The sequence below is a fragment of the Chenopodium album genome, chromosome 6, assembly GCF_948465745.1.
Source record: "Chenopodium album chromosome 6, dcCheAlbu1.1, whole genome shotgun sequence".
NCBI classification, from domain to species: Eukaryota; Viridiplantae; Streptophyta; class Magnoliopsida; order Caryophyllales; family Amaranthaceae; genus Chenopodium; species Chenopodium album.
Genome location: NC_137839.1, coordinates 57,531,159 through 57,546,600, shown reverse-complemented (window position 1 = coordinate 57,546,600; position 15,442 = coordinate 57,531,159). Strand labels below are relative to the sequence as shown.

The following is a 15,442-nucleotide window of genomic DNA, read 5'->3' as shown; positions in this document are numbered from 1 at the left end:
CCCAACATACCAAGTGGTTCAAATCTTCTATGGCGGTTTAAGTCCCCAAGGCAAGTCATGCCTTGATGGGGGGGCCGGGGGTCCTATCATGAACAAGACCGAAGAAGAAGTGGTGGACATCATTGAGGACGTGGTGACGTACTATAGAGATTGGCAAGATGGGGAGAGAGACTCTTCAAGCAAGCAATCTTCATTGTACTCGGTAGACCATCTAAATGCGATCAACAACCTTTCCTCCCAAATGACAAATTTGGGAAAGGAGATGACCGCAATCAAAGCCAAGTTGGAGAGCACTTCTACTTCATCTCAAGCTTCGAATCTTCCCTCCCAATTTAAGGGGAGAGGTACTCCTTCTAACTCTCAACCCCCTCCCTCTTCACATAATATGCCTATGGGTTGTTTGTTTTGTGATGCATGTGGATCGTATGATCATGACTCTAGTAATTGTCCTAATGAATGTGTTGATGAGTTTGATAACAATGAGAGTGAGCATGTGAATTATGTGTCAAATAATAATGCTCAAAGGTTTGATAATCAAAGAGGTCAATGGAATAGGAATTACCAAAACCAAGGCAATTTTGACAACTATAATCAAGGTGGTGGTTATAGAAACCAAGGGAACCAAGGTTTTCGTAGTAGCTATAATAATCAAGGTTATAGTGGCCAAAATCAAAGCCAAAATTATGGTAATCAAAACCAAGGTTATGGAAATCACAACCAAGGTAGTGGTAACCATAATCAAGGTGGTGGTAACCATAATCAAGGTTATGGACAAAATCAAAATAGGGGTACTTGGAACAACCAAGGGAAGGGCAATTTTCAAAATAATGCTCAAAGAGGTCCCCCACCCGGATTTGTTCCAAGGACTCAAGGAGAAAATTCCTATTCACAACCTTCTTCACCTAGGACCAATTTAGAAGAAATAATTGAGAATCAAACCAAGTTGTTGAACACATACATGGTCGTTAGTGATAAGAAGTTCAATGAAATGATGACCCACAATAAAATGCTTGAAAATCAAATTTCTCAACTTACTAATGCTTTGAAAGATCATGCAAGCCCTTCTTCTTTACCTTCCCAAGGTCTTGATCCCAAGAAACACGTGAATGCTATTGTTACTAGGAGTGGTAAGGTTCTTGAGGAGAGATTGCCTAGGAAGGGTGAGGATAAGGAGATTCCTAAGAAAGCCTTGGTTGAGAATGAGGGGGATAGGGCATCATTGGATGAGGTTGTGGTTGAGACACCTAGAGAGGTGAGGGTAGAGAAAGAAATTGTGAAACCCAAGCTCCCTTACCCACAAAAATTCATGAGACACAAATTGGATGAGCAATTTGGGAGATTCATTGATATGCTAAAACAACTTCATCTTTCTCTACCTTTTACCGATGTGATCAACCAAATGCCAAATTATGCCAAATTCCTCAAGGACATTTTGAGTGGGAAAAGGACTTGTGAGGTTGTGGAAACTATCAATTTGACCGAAAATTGTAGTGCTATCATCATGAACAAAATTCCACCCAAATTGAAAGACCCCGGAAACTTCTCCATCCCTTGTGCCATTAACAAGATGCAAATTGATAATGCCTTATGTGACTTGGGAGCTAGTGTTAGCATAATGCCATATTCGGTTTATCAAAGGCTTGAACTAGGGGAACTCTTACCTTCTAACATTACCTTGCAATTAGCCGATAGGTCAATCAAGTTTCCAAAAGGTAAGGTAGAAGATGTTCCATTGAGGGTTGGGAAGTTTGTGTTCCCGGTGGATTTTATTGTGCTTGAAATGGATGAAGATGCTACCATTCCAATCATTTTAGGTAGACCCTTTCTTGCTACCTCGGGTGCTATGATTGATGTGAGGAGTGCAAAGATTTCCCTTAAGGTAGGAGATGAGGTCATTGAATTTGATTTGAATGAAAGCATGAAATATCCATTTTCTTCTCTAGAAAATTGCATGATGATTGATTCACTTGATCATGTTGTGTCTTCCATGCATGAGCACTTGCTCACCTCTAACGATGCTCTTGAGAATGTTTTGTTGAACAAGGACAAAGTAGGTACACCATGCAAGGAAGTGGCATTATATGAAGAATTACTTAATGGAAGCATGGAGGAAGTGGATGAGCAAATGTGCTTGAAAATCTCAAGCCAAGAGGCTTTGCAAGCGGCCACATCAAAGGAAGGTAATGGTGTGCCTATGGTAGAGCTCAAACCTCTACCATCACACCTTAGGTATGAGTTCTTGGGCCCTCATTCCACTTATCCCGTGATAGTTAGTGCATCCTTGAGCGTGAGCCAAGCTCAAGCGTTATGTGGTGTTTTGAGAAAGCACCAAGGTGCTTTGGGGTACACAATTGATGATCTTAAAGGTATAAGCCCCGCCTTGTGCCAACACCACATAACACTTGAGGAAGGCACCCTTCCTTCTATCCAACGACAAAGGAAACTACATCCCCAAATGGGAGAGGTAGTTAAGAAGGAGATCACCAAGCTATTAGATGCGGGAATCATATTCCCCATCTCTAGCTCAAGGTGGGTCTCCCCCGTGCATGTCGTTCCAAAGAAGGGGGGCATGACCGTGGTTGAGAATGAGAAGGGTGAGCTCATTCCAACTAGGACGGTCACGGGTTGGCGGATGTGTATAGACTATAGACGTTTAAACACATCCACCAAGAAGTATCACTTCCCTCTTCCATTTATTGATCAAATGCTTGAAAGACTAACAAGGCACAAGTTCCAAATCCCCATTCACCTCGATGATCAAGAGAAAACAACCTTCACATGTCCTTATAGGACCTTTACCTATCGAAGAATGCCCTTTGGGTTATGCAATGCACCCGCTACATTCCAAAGGTGCATGATGAGTATTTTTGGGGATATGTTGGAGGAGGAAATGGAGGTCTTCATGGATGACTTTTCGGTGGGGGGTGTCTCATTTGAGGAGTGCCTTGTGAACCTTGAGAAGTGTTTGGAAAGATGTGTTAAGGTCAATCTTGTTTTGAATTGGGAGAAATGCCACTTCATGGTGGAGGAAGGTATAGTGCTTGGGCACAAGATTTCAAATAGAGGCATTGAGGTGGATAAGGCAAAAATAGAAGTTATTGAGAAACTTCCACCTCCAGTGAATGTCAAGGGTGTGAGATCGTTCCTTGGTCATGCGGGTTTCTATAGAAGATTCATCAAGGATTTTTCACTTATTGCTAAGCCCCTAAATGACCTTCTTCAAAAGGATGTTGAGTTCATTTTTGATGACAAATGCTTGAAGGCATTTGAAAAGTTGAAGAAGGCCCTTATCTCCACTCCTATTGTTCAAGCCCCAAGGTGGGATCTTCCTTTTGAATTGATGTGTGATGCAAGTGATTGGGCTATTGGAGGTGTTTTCGGAAAACGTGTAGACAAGAAGCTTCATGTGATTTACTATATGTCCAAGACACTCAATGGGGCTCAAAAGAACTACACAACAACGGAAAAGGAATTTTTAGCAATTGTGCACTCTTTTGAGAAATTTCGTTGTTACTTGTTGGGTTCCAAGACCATAGTCTTCACGGATCACGCGGCCCTCAAGTATCTATTTGCCAAGAAAGAGTCCAAGCCTAGGTTAATTCGATGGGTGCTTGAATTGCAAACTTTTGAGATTGAGATTAGGGATAAGAAGGGTGCGGAGAATGTTGTGGCGGACCATCTTTCTCGCCTTGAGGGAGATCACATTCATGATGATGGTTCACCAATTGAGGATAGAATGTTTGATGACTTCTTATATGCCATAAAGGTGAAGGAACTCCCATGGTATGCCGACTTGGTGAATTTTCTAGCATGTGGGGAGTTTTCACCCTCTTTCTCAAAGAACCAAAGGAAGAAAATAAAAAGGGAGGCAAGACATTACTTCTGGGATGATCCCATCCTATACAAACGAGGGGTTGGTGGCTTACTTAGGCGTTGTGTTCCAAATGAAGAGGTGCCTAGTGTTTTAAGGATGTGCCACTCGGACTCTAGTGGTGGGCATATGGGTGTTTCCAAGACCGCTACCAAGGTTCTTCAATGTGGTTTGTGGTGGCCGCACCTCTTAAAGGACTCATGGGGCTTTGTGAAGTCATGTGACCGATGTCAAAGGGTTGGGAATATCTCCAAGAGGAATGAGATGCCTCAACAGCCCATTCTTGAGTTAGAGGTGTTCGATGTTTGGGGGATTGACTTCATGGGACCGTTCCCATCTTCATATGGTAATCAATTTATACTTTTGGCTGTGGACAATGTTTCTAAATGGGTTGAGGCCATTGCCTCCCCTACTAATGACCACAAAGTAGTGTTGAAGTTGTTCAACAAAATCATCTTCCCAAGGTTTGGCGTGCCTAAGGCTATGATAAGCGATAACGGATCTCATTTTGTTCACAACGCTTTCTAAAAGATGTTGAGGAAACATGGAGTGCATCAACGGTTCGGCCTTCCATATCATCCTCAATCGACTGGCCAAGTCGAGGTCTCCAATCGTCAAATAAAGCTCATTCTTAAGAAGACGGTTGCAAGGAATAGAAAGGATTGGTCGAACAAGTTGGATGATGCTCTTTGGGCTTATAGAACGGCTTTTAAGACGCCTATTGGTACCACTCCATATCTCCTTGTCTATGGCAAATCGTGCCATCTCCCGGTAGAGCTTGAACATCGTTCCTTATGGGCTATCAAGAAGATAAATTTTGACTTAGCTAGTGCGGGGGAGAAGAGGTGGTTGGATCTTCATGAGCTAGAGGAACTTTGACTTGATGCTTACGATTGTGCTAGCACCTACAAGGCTCGCTCCAAAGAGGTTCATGACAAGTTGATTGAGAAAAAGGAGTTTTATGTAGGTGACAAAGTCCTCCTCTACAATTCAAGGATGAAGTTGTTTCCCGGAAAGCTCATGTCAAGATGGAGTGGACCATTCTTGGTGAAAGATGTTTTTGATAATGGTGCCGTGGAGATTTCTCCTTTGAACTCCTCATCTACATTCAAAGTTAATGGCCATCGGCTCAAGAAGTACTATGAGGGAGTGTTTGTTGGACTTGTTCACAAAATGATTCTTTTTAAGCCACCTTGAGATGGTGGTGCACGTCGAGCTAACGACGTTAACCAAAAGCGCTTACGGGAGGCAACCCGGATTCTCATCTCATTTCTTTTTCCTTTCTTTTCTTTTATTTTTCCTTGATTGGTTTTTGATTTATTTTTTGAGTTAGTTTTTTGTTTGTCTTGTAGGTCGCCCATTATCATCTCTTGTAGGAAAAAAAGGGGTTTGAAGAAAAGTTAAGAGTGCTGGGGAGAGGGCTCCCCGAGGGCAAGGAGAGACCTCGGGGGCAATTTCTCCTCTTGAGGCAAAATTGAAATGTCATTTCCAGGGACTTCCCGCGGTTGCCCCGCGGTCTCTTCGCGGGCGCGGGAGGTTCTGGAGAGGGCGCCTCGAATCTGAAGAGGGCGCGGGCCTCAATACGGCCAAATTTGGAACCCCATTCCAGGAAGTCCCCGCGGTTGCCCCGCGGGCGCGGGTGATTTGCCGCGGTCGCGGAATTTTCAGGAGAGGGCGCGACCTAAATTCAAGCAAATTTGGAACCCATTCAAGGGACTTCCCGCGGTCTCTCCGCGGGGGCGGGAGGTTCTGGAGAGGGCGTGGCTATTCAGGAGAGGGCGCGGCCCCCCATCAGGTATTGAAATTCTAAAATTCCAGGAAGTCCCCGCGGTTGCCCCGCGGTCTCTCCGCGGGCGCGGGAGATTTGCCGCGGGCGCGGCATTTTCAGGAGAAGGCGCGGCGATCTGGGATTTAACCCGGGGCACGCCTCTCTTCTCTCTCTCTCCTCTCTTATTTCCTCCTCTTCTCCTTATTTTTCCCCTTTCTCTCTCTACCTCCTCTCAAACCCTAACCCCAAAACATCAATTTCCCACAAATTTCTTCACCTTTTGCCCAAATTTTTCACAATTTCTTCCATATTCCTCCATTTTCAACACTCCTCCTCTTCTTTCTCGTGCTTCTTCGGGAAAATTCGGGTCTTTGAAGTGCTTTGAGTTTAATTTGAGTCTCCAATCTTGGTATACTTCTAACCTTTGTAATATTTTTGTCAATTTCAATTGATTTCTTTACATTGGTTTGTTTACCTTGAATTTGAGCATGATTTTTGTGTTTTATGGTTGATTAATGGGAAAATTGGTATATTTGGGTGATTGTTACTTTTTCTTGTTGATTCATGATTATATTGTTGAATGATTGTTGATATTATTTTTTGTTGTTGGATTTTGGTTGTTGTGTTGATTGGAACAGGTACCTTGTAGTTTATGGTGGTTTGGTTGGATTTGTAAGGAGGTTTGTGAGTAATTTTTGGAGGAAGTTGAATTGTTTGAGGGAGTTTGTTGTGTTCTTGTGACTTGTGTGAATTTTGTTCAAATGGATTTGATAAGAAGAGTCAAAAGTAGCAAGAAGCGCTCAAACCAATCCCCCGGCCAATCTTCTCAAGGCCAATCCTCAAACCCTCAGCCCCAACCGCATTCCACAACTCAAGATGATGCTCCTCCTCCTCCTTTACCCCCTCTCAAATTTTGGAACCGGTCTAAACAAACCCCCATCTATAACAAAATGAAAGACCCAAAGTTTAGACCCTCCTGGCATTACTTTCGTGAGGATATGGCCAAGTTAGGGATTGAAAATGACCTTGACATCCTTCTAGATAACCTTAGCTTGGGTGAGTTTCTAAAATCGGCCCCTAGAACCTGTTTGGAGCCTTCCATTGAATTTTTCTCCACATTTGAGTTCAATAAGGTGGGGGAAACCGATTTTATTATTTCCTTCCAACTCTTCAATGTCAAACACACCATGAACCTAGCCGAGTTCAATGTAGCCCTTTGTTTCAACCCCAATGGTGATATCTTCGAGCCCCTTATCTCCCTAGTCTAATCTGAGTACAATGAGGTTTCTTGGTGGAGAACCATAGCCAACAAGAGGGAGTTTGATTCGAAAAAGTCTCTTGCTAGTGAGATTATCCATCCAGCCCTTAGGATCCTTCATAGAATTCTTGGGTATTCGGTTTTTAATAAGCAAGATTTGGGGAAGTTGTCTCGAGAGGAGATTATGGTGTTATGGATGGCTACCAAGCCGGAGTTAGGGTCAAGGATTAATTTTGGCTATATCTTCATGAATTGTTGCAAGGATATAATGCATGGGGTCAAAACGGGGGAAATTCATTGTGGGGGCATGGTGACACGTCTTGTGTCGTATTTTAAGCAAGAAGGGTTCTTGAAGTCTTGCACTCTGGTTGGAAGGAGTGAAGACGTGTGGATTAGTTTGAAGCAAGTAACCACTTTACGTTTCATAACTAGCACTAGGAGAACCGGCACCTACTCTTGGCTAGTGAGAAATACCCACCATTGCCTTCTCCCTAACCCGGCCGCCACCTCCATCCTTCGTGAGGCTAGGAACATTTGGATGGTCCCTAGGGACAATGGGAGGATTGAGGATGACATGGAGGAGGATGATGAGATTGATGGGGGTGATAAGAATGATGAGGAAGAGGAGGAAGGAGGAGGAGAAGAATATGATGAAGAGCAACAACAACCGCCACTACAACAACAGCATGAGCATTTTCATGATGATGCTCAAAGAAGAAGAAGAGAAAGAAGACAATAACAACAACAACAACAACAACAACAAGGTTTCGAAGGAGATGCTTATCTCCGAGAGATGGAGGCCATGAGAGACCACATGGAGCGCATGCAATTGAGCATGCAAGGTATGTACTCGGACCACCAAACTGTCTTATCAAACTAGCGCATTGTATGACGCTAGTGTGCGTAGGGGGGAGGTCACACCTCCGGTCAACTACCCTTATGTGCCGCCCCAACAAGGGCTAGTACCTTCATGGGGTGGTGACAACCTCCCTACGTACCCATATTGGCCCGGGGTGGAGGACCCCGATGTGCCAAGGCGCGATTTCCCACCTTATGATTATAGGGTCTCGGGGGGGAGTGATTATCGGGGTGATCCCGCATATTACTATGTTCACCCCCATCACCCCGAGCCCCTTGTTCAGCCTGAGCCCTTTGACCAATTAACCCGATCCCAACTTGACCTATTCCAGGGTCACTATGGTTTTCCTCCCGGTTACACCGGAGGTTGGGATACGGGTGATGATGGTGCCGGCCCTAGTGGCCAATAGTCCCCTTATGCATGTTTATTTCCCTCTTTGTTCTCCCCTTTCCCTATTTTGCATGATTATAGGCATCGCGGTCGATGCCTTGATTTTGTGAGGGGGGAGGGTCAAAAAGGATGTTTTATGTTGGTTTGGGGAAGCACCTGGGGCTCGGTAGGAAGTCTTTGATAAGGCTTTTGGTGGATTTTTGCTAATGGTCTCGTTGGTCTGTTGCTTGTTGTTTTGTTTCATTTCTTGATGTTTTTGGGAGTTTCTTGAGAAGAAAAAAAAAATAAATAAAAATTTTGATGATGATGGTTTCTCTAGGTCTTTGTATATAATTTGTATCTAAGTGTTTTATTGCTTGCTTTTGTTTGGAAGTTACTAACAATTTCATTTTGTATATATAGCCTTTTTCTTTAACTCACCTTGCTCGTAGCCTATGCTTTGGATTGCGGAACCTTTTGGAGATGCACGTTCCTACTCCTTGGGTACTTTAATTTAGAGCGGATGCTTGGTGAGGCCTTTCTTATTTTACCTCTTTATTTTCACTTCTTCATTTTCTTGGTTGCTTAGATTAAGATTAGATTTAGGAGAAGTTGAACGGTTCGAGGATGTATGAATTTAACACCTAGTGTGTTTGGGGTTTTTGGCGATGTGGCCATTAGACCGCTTGTATGTCGATTTGGATAAACGTGTTATGATTGCATCTTTGCCCTTTTCCTCTTTCCCTTTCTTGTCCTTGTCTAAGTTTTCCATTCTTTTCTTTTCTTTTCTTTCCTTTTCTTTTAATCTTGTTTGTGTGCATAACTTTTTGAGGCTTTATTTTCACTCTTTCTCTTTTTGAAAATTGGACTTGTATGCAATGGACTTTTGCTTTTGAATAATAGCCTTCTTAGGTAATAATGGTATGCACGGTTTGAGATTACGTTTGGTTGATTCTAGGATAAAGCATGCTAAGATAGTTGTCTAGAATTAGGGGGGATCATGAAAACGGATTCTACTCGTTTGTGGCATGTTGGTAGTTGCTCCCTATCTTTTATTTGACACCCTTAGTGAGTCTTTGTTACAACCATGTGAGATTTATATTTGTTCAAGCTTTCATCATACTCTTGCATGAGCGGCATGGATCCTTGATTTTCGCAAACCTAATCTAGAATCTTAGCGTATGATTCCTAAGACCGTTACCAAACTACCTAGGGAGGACAAAGGAAATTTTTCGGGGAGGTATTTTTCTCTTTCTAGGATAGTCCCTTTTTGGTTTGGGATACATTTGCCTACTTGTTACCCCTTTGAACCCTTTTCCCTCTTTTCAAGCCGCATAATTAGATATCTTGAGCCTTTTATTTCGTTCTCCTTCTTTTTGGTTTTTGTGAAGCAAGGTTCAATGTTTGGTGATTGTGGTCTATGAAGTTGGGGTTTGGTTCGAATTGGTACACATAATTGAGTTGTTTATATTTGGTAAATAATGGCAAATGCTTATGTAAAAGTCGTCCTTAGTAAAAAAAGGCAAGGACTAATGCTTTTAAGGAGTTCAAGGAAATTCAAACAAGTTTATTAATGAGAAAATGCAAAAAAAAATAAAAAAAAATAAAAAAATAAATAAAATAAAATAAAATAAAATAAAAGAGAAATTTTTTTTTGAAGTGTCTTTCTCCTCTCCATGCATTGAGGACAATGTTTCTTTTAGCTTGGGGGGAAAGCGCTTGCGCTTTTTGTTCTAATGATTGTAGATTGTTGCTTTGAATAAGCTTGGGGGTGTTAATACGTTTTTGTTTGGTGATTACTTAAGTTTGGTGTTGAGATTTGGCCGGTCTTTGCTTCACAATTTAGGATAACCACCAAATTTTAAATTTTAGCATACCTTAACCCTTCTTGCCTTGCGTTACAACTTTGGGGAAGACCTTTGGACCTAGAAGTTGAGTCTTTTATCGGTGGAGGGAATCATAGGTTGTAGACTAAGGAAAGGGGATGCGAAATCAAGATGTCGAGTAGCCCAAAAATTTGATCTTTTTCCGATTCCTTCGCGGAATCTATGAGATGCTCACTAAGGGGAGACATGAGATTAGTAGGGGGAACGCGGTAAGACCGTTTGGGATGAAAGTGGAATGTGATAACTAGTTCCTATGCTTAGCATATTTATGTTTCAATCAACCTTAGGTATCTTATAACGTGCATACCATAATTCTCTTTAGAAAGGTTGTTATTCATTTGAATTATAGTCTCTTTGTAAAGTCTATTTCGTAAAGATTTTGTTTCCTTTTTCTTCTTTCTTTTCCTTCTCTGGTTTGCCTCTTGGGGGTTTGGTGGAGAGTTATGGGTAAACTCTTAGGATACCCTTACGAGAGCATCACTCGTCCTCTAGAGTGATCTAGGGGTTTAAATGGCTTGTTGTAGCTAAAAACAACCGTGATTCCTACGACAGTGAGTCTTAGTATAAATTCTCGCCCCTCTTTTTCTTTTTGCTTCGAATAAGCCCTTCTTATTCCTTTTTAGCCTTTGTTTTGCTCGGGACGAGCAAAAGTCTAGCTTGGGGGAATTTGATGAGTGTCATTTATGGCACTCATAGGGTAGTCTTTTAAGGTTATTTCTTTCCCTTTTTCATGCTTTCTTCTCTTATTTTTTGGTCCTTTTTCCTTTAGTTTCTCTTTTTCCTCTTTTCTTTATGATTCTCGTGTTTTTATCGTGTTTTCCTTTATTTGGCTCTTTTTCCCTTTTATTTCCTTTCTTTGTTTACTTGTGTAGGTATTGTGAGAATCACCTTGGCAAAGGATTCAATTTGGGACCTTAATGATCAAGCAAGGAAGAAGCATTTGGCTAGAGAGGGCTTAGAGAGGCCTTGGAGAGGCCTCGGAGAGGTCTTCAAGGCAATAACAGCAGGCCGCGGGCGCGGGTCATCTTGCCGCGAGCGCGGGCCTATGTTACTCAAAACTGCCAAAACTTGGCAGCAACTTGTCGCGGTTACCCCGCGGGCTCTCCGCGGGCGCGGGTAAAATGGAGAGGTCGCTCCATTCAGAGAGACCGCGGCCCCCCTGATCAGGCTTTGGGAGCAGGGGATTAGCCGCGGGCGCGGATTTCACTGCCGCGGGCGAGGGTCTCTACTGCCGCGGGCGCGGGGTCTGCCCAGATAGCCCGCGGAGGGTTCCGTACCCATTTCTCCGCGGGCGCGGGTCTATCGAAAGAGGGCGCGGGAGCTGCCGATTTCTTCTTTGCTTATAAATAGAATTGTATTTCCTTTTTGAAACCAACTTTTTCATAATTTTCATTAGCTTAGTTGTAGAGAGAGAATTTAGAGAGAAGTTAGAGAGAAGTTCTTGGTTTTGGATTTGTAACTCAACATTTGATCAATCAAGTTCGGATTTCTTCATTTTCAATCATCAATATTAGTGAGAATCTCTTCCTTCTTTCATCTTTTACTTACTTGCTATTTGATTTTTGCTTGTTGCTTGTTCTTCTTTGGATTTGAATTTGATATTGTTGATTATTTTGATTTCTCTTAGATTTTGATATAGAAATGAAGATTAAAGCAATTTCTAGTTATTTGTTCTTGAATTTCACCATGATTAGTGAGTAGATTAGTTGCTAGGGAAAGGGGGAAGCATGTTTGATTAATGAAATTGCTAGTTGATGCTCTTTGATTGATTGATTTCTTGCAATTAAATTGGTTGACATAGTTTTGCATGTGATTGATTAGACTAGGAGTGATCAACCTATAAGATTAATCTAGATTGCATTGCAACTCTTAATGACATGAACAATTGAATTGAAAGTTGCTCTAATTGATTGGGTTTGCATGTGATCCTTCTTGATTTGCCTTTCATAGTGACACCTAGATTGGCCTATAGGAGATAGCATTTGAACTCTCTTGATTGCTACTATTGTTTGTCCATTGCAATACTTGAATTAATTGATTGAGCTCTAAACTAGCATTATCATTGAACTTGCATGTGGAACCCATATCCCTAGTGTTTAGACCTTTGTTTTACTTGATTAGACTTGCTTTAGTTTACCATAGTGCCAACCATAATCTCAACTCCTTCTTCGAGGTAGCTTGACTTAGACTCTAGTTTTCATCATTGCATTCCCTATGGATCGACCCTTAACTTGCCCTATAATCATATAAGGTTGGTTAAGTGTTTACAAATTTTGTTTGACTTGGGGGAAGGGTAGATAACGACATACATTTTCCTCTTGCCACTACCTCACTAATAGACCTTTTTCTTGTCAATATTTCCTTCATAAATTTTGCATATGCAGGAATTTATGTAATTAATTCAGTGAAGGGAACTGTTACCTGCAAATCTTTTACCATCTCCATAAACTTACCAAACTGCTTATCCAAATTTATTTTCAAGTGACAATTGGGGAATGGAAGTTTGATAACTAGCTTTCGAGCATTGTTTTTATTATATAGAGTGGCCACTTCCCTGGGGTCGTACACTGCAATGTAAAATTAGATATTTTAGTACTATTCTTTAGCATTGCAGGTCTATTAGCTACATTATAACGTTTAAAGGAATCAAGATTAGCATTATTTATTAAAATAGGTTCATCATCTCTAGGCATAGGGGGCCCTTCATAGTTTGAACCACTCCTTAGAGTAAATGCATAAGCTTGATCCGTAGGCCTGATCGACTGTGCTGGTAGGGCTCCCTATTGACGGGCTTGTAGAGTGGCGGAGAGTTGCGCAATTTGATTATCTACTATTTTATTGTGTGCTAGGATCGAATCAATTTGGGCATCTCTACTCTCCATGTGCTTCTGCATATTAACCATCATCGCTCTAATTTCTACCAAAGCAGGGTCGGAAGATGAGGAGGGTTGTTGTGGTTGGTTTTTCTGGCCGACATTGGGGTGGTAAAATTTCTGCTGCTGTTGTTGTGGCACCTGTGGTTCTTGTGGTGGTGGTGGATTTTGAATATTGGTACTCCTGTAGGAAAGGTATGGATGATTTTGGTACCCAGGATTGTAGGTGTTGGAGTATGGGTTATTCTGCCCATAAGCTTGAAAGGCATTGACTTGCTCCACAAAACTCTTGCAATCTTGTTCCCAATGACCTAAAATTCCACAATTTTCACACAAAGCCTCATTAGCATTATTATTAATTGGAGAAACATTAGCTACATTAGCAGTGCTAAGATTATCTCATTTCTGGCAGATAGAGATTAATTGAGCTTGCAAAAAGGATACAGAGTCAACACTATGCTTCCCCTTATTTGCAAAGCCTCTAGGATTCCCATATTGGGAATTATGTATCGCCATATCTTCAAGAACTTGACCTGCATCATCAACATTAAGGTTCATAAACCTCCCACTGGCTGCAGAATCCAATATTATTCTAGATGAATTTCCAATGCCATTGTAAAAAGCTTGGATTAACTGCCATTGTGCCAGATTCTGGTGGGGACATTCTCTTTGTAGGTCCTTGAACCTCTCCCAAGCCTCATATAAAGTTTCATCGGCTTCTTGGGCAAAGTTCTGAATTGCACTCCGTAGTACAGCTGTTCTCTTTGCAGGATAATATTTGTTATAAAAATTCAAAACAAGAGTTTCCAAGTCAGTTATACCAAGTGCAGTTCTATTTAAACCATTAAACAATAATTTGTCTTTTCCAGTTAAAGAGAAAGGAAAGAGAATCTCCCTAATTTGGTCTTGTGTGACCCCAGCTTGCCTGATGGTATTACAGTACTAACAGTAGTCTACAATATGAAGATTTGGGTCTTTACCCTTAGCTCCACTAAATTTCTTCCTTTCTATCATCATTATAAATTGGGGTTTAATCTCAAACTGTACCCCATCAAGAGCTGGTGTAGGAGTAAGGTGTGGCAAATCTGTAAAGATTTGGTTGTGAATAGTCACTAAGCTTCTTTGGAGCCGTCATCTATGATTCTGGATCTGAAGATACCTCTGAATCGCTAAAATCAGTTGGACGATCTCGGTGATTATTATTATCACCAGAATCCGCCAAAATTTGCTTGTACAAATTCTTTTGTCTATGGAAGGATCGTTCGATCTCCGGATCGAATGGGATGTAACCTGATCTAGAACACCTGGGCATAAACAAAGAACTAAAAGAAAATATGAGACTTGCCTCAAAGAACTAACGTTCTCTGAGATGAAAAGAAATAACCTAGACTACAAAAATAATCAGAAATAAAAAATAAAACCGTTTCCCCGGCAACGGCGCCAAATTTTGACAGGCTAAATTCGTATCACCTAATCAAAAGTAATTCCTAAAACCACTAACTTAAATAGATAGGGAAGTAGGGTCGAATCCATAGGGAAACAAGTCTTTTTATTTCTAATTAATTAAAGTAATCTAAATTATCAAGTAACCAACATATTATAATTAAAGGAAACTAAACTACGGAGATTAAGAGTAAAGAGAAAACAATTAATAAAAGATCTAGGGCATATGTTCACCAATAAATAATATTCCAGGGTAAAACATAATAATCAATCATTAATGCATAAATTAATCAGATCATAAAGGGCTTTCGCTACGTATTACAATCACACAATTAATTTACCGGTATTAAATCTCATCTCTCGAATCTCGACTTAACCATTTATAAATTAACCTGCCTATTGAAACTGGAACTAAACATCAATTCTCATCTCTCGAATCTCGAATCGATATTGTCAAACTCATTTATAAAAGATCCGCGCAAATATAGTAACAGAGCATTAAATCAATCAATAGGAAATTAATCTAGCATTGACAATTAACAACAATAAATTACCCCTTCATATTATTTATGGATCCCCAAAAACCCTAGAAATAGAACTACTCACAAATAATTAAATCTAAACTAATCAAAATAATAAATACAAGACATGATCAAAGGAATATAATAAAAAACTAAGATTAAAAGAAGAGAAATCGTTACCAAAGAAATCAGGAATTAAGAATAAAGTTAAGAACAAAGTATATGAGAGAGAGAAACTAATCTAAAATCTAAGTAGAGAGAGAATATCTAAGAAGGAATTAAGAGTGAGTAAAAGAAGATCCTCAACTCGCTTAACGGAAAGGTATTTATACTAAGCAAGAATCCTAAACTAAAACAAACTTAAACGTCGATAATTAACTCCTAATAATAACACAAGCCCGATCGGGCGCGCCTTTTTTTCCATCAGGTATAAATCTCGCGCCCGGCCGGGTGCAAGTTCGGGCGCCGACCTTGCTTCCCCCGCCCGGCCGGGCACGCCTTCAGGCGGTAGCTCCTTTGGTCGGGCGACACTCTTGGGCCACTCTTTGGACTTCGATTAGGCTCCAATTATTCGGGCCAATCAGGATTTCCTCT

General features: G+C 41.2%; 1 non-coding gene across 1 annotated transcript; it reads left to right on the top strand.

Moving 5' to 3' along the window:
• The first annotated feature begins 13,530 nt into the window (after positions 1-13,530).
• LOC145637553 (small nucleolar RNA R71) lies at positions 13,531-13,637 on the top strand. Its single transcript, XR_014114325.1, has one exon. It is a non-coding gene; the product is annotated as a small nucleolar RNA R71 (small nucleolar RNA).
• The last annotated feature ends 1,805 nt before the right edge of the window (positions 13,638-15,442 follow it).